General features: G+C 38.9%; 1 non-coding gene across 1 annotated transcript; it reads left to right on the top strand.

The window, feature by feature from the left end:
• The first annotated feature begins 458 nt into the window (after positions 1–458).
• LOC141603630 (small nucleolar RNA R71) lies at positions 459–565 on the top strand. Its single transcript, XR_012525492.1, has one exon. It is a non-coding gene; the product is annotated as a small nucleolar RNA R71 (small nucleolar RNA).
• The last annotated feature ends 1,061 nt before the right edge of the window (positions 566–1,626 follow it).

Here is a 1,626-nt window from a genome sequence, read left to right as displayed (position 1 = left end):
AGTTGTAATAAGGGGTGACATTCTTGTATGCTTGGAAAGCATTAACTTGTTCATTTGTTCCCCTACATTCATTTTGATCATGTCCCAAGGTTCCACAACTTTCACATACTCCACTTGGATTTGAGGATGATTCCACCATAGCATTGACATGTTGTTTGGGTGATATGGAGGCTTCATCAAGCTTAGCCATGGCCTTCTCAAACTTCAAATTGATGGTGTCGATATGAGCACTTAGTTGAGCACCCAATTGCGTGATGTAATCTACTTCATGCTTTCCTCCTCTTGTGGCCTTTCGAGGCCTACTATATTAGGAATTATGAACCACCATCTTTTCGATTTTGGCCCATGTTTGATTATCATCAACTTCGGTAAACATCCCATTGGATCCCATATTAAGAACATTGCGTGAGTCTTCATATAGGCCGTTCCAAAATTGTTGCACAAGGAACCACTCACTAAGCCGATGGTGTGGACAAGAACGACAAGTGTCCTTAAACCTCTCCTACGCTTCATATAATGATTCCTCATCCCTTTGCTTGAACCCAGTGATTTGGGCTCTCAACATATTAGTCTTCTCCGGAGGATAGAATTTCTCGTAGAAGGCAAGTGCTAACTTCTTCCATGAATCAATACCAAGGGTAGCCTTGTCTAGGCTCTTCAACCATTGCTTTGCAGTACCGATCAAAGAAAAAGGAAACAATACCCATCGGATTTGGTCTTGAGTAACTCCGGTTTGATAAATTGCATCACAATAGTCACAAAAAGTCTCCATATGTGAATGAGGGTCTTCACTAGGCATCCCTCCAAATTGACTTCTCTTAAATAATTGTATGAATGCGGATTTGGCAATGAAATTACCCGTTAAATGTGGTGGTGTAGGAGTACCGTTTGGTAGGTTCTCCTCGGTTGGTACAGAATGTGATGAAAATTTAGGCATTGTAAGTTGATTTTGTGTAAGGTTTTGAATTGGGTTATCCTCTCCTTATCTTGCAAAAGGGTTTCCAAACTCAATATTATTTGGTTGAATTTCCAAAATCTCTCCAATACCTACAACTCTTGAAGTACCTCTAGCAACTCTTCTATTGTTGGTTAAGGTCCTTTCAATTTCGAAATCAATAGGTCATAAATTACCTTGTGATCTCCTAGTCATGCAAAATATCAAACAACTCGAAAATAATTAGAACAACCTTGAGGAGATTGACTTCCCCAAGGTAAAGAAAGACACAACTAAAAGCAATTAACACAAATCAAATCAATTGAACACCGTCCCCGGCAACGGCACCATTTTTGGTTCGGCGTCGTCAAAAGCTACAAACCAAAACAATCTTTATAACTTCACACACTACTCTTAGTAAAGAGGTAAGTAAAGGTCGGATCCCAAGGGACGGGTATTGATGTAGGATTTTCAATTGCAAGTAGCTATGTCTTAGGGTGTCACAAATTGGGTTTGAGATGAGATGTAATCTAAACTAATCAACAAGATGAATGAAAACAAAATAAGAAAATGAAGGGGTTTGTAAACAATTGATTAAAAGCACTAGGGTGTCATGAGTTCATAGGGTATTCATGGAAATAGATCATACAAACATGTTCTCAAATAGATGTAAGCACTTATTATTGTGATGG

The sequence above is a fragment of the Silene latifolia genome, chromosome 9, assembly GCF_048544455.1.
Source record: "Silene latifolia isolate original U9 population chromosome 9, ASM4854445v1, whole genome shotgun sequence".
In the NCBI taxonomy this organism is placed as follows: domain Eukaryota; kingdom Viridiplantae; phylum Streptophyta; class Magnoliopsida; order Caryophyllales; family Caryophyllaceae; genus Silene; species Silene latifolia.
This window is presented reverse-complemented; position numbering and strand designations above follow the sequence as displayed.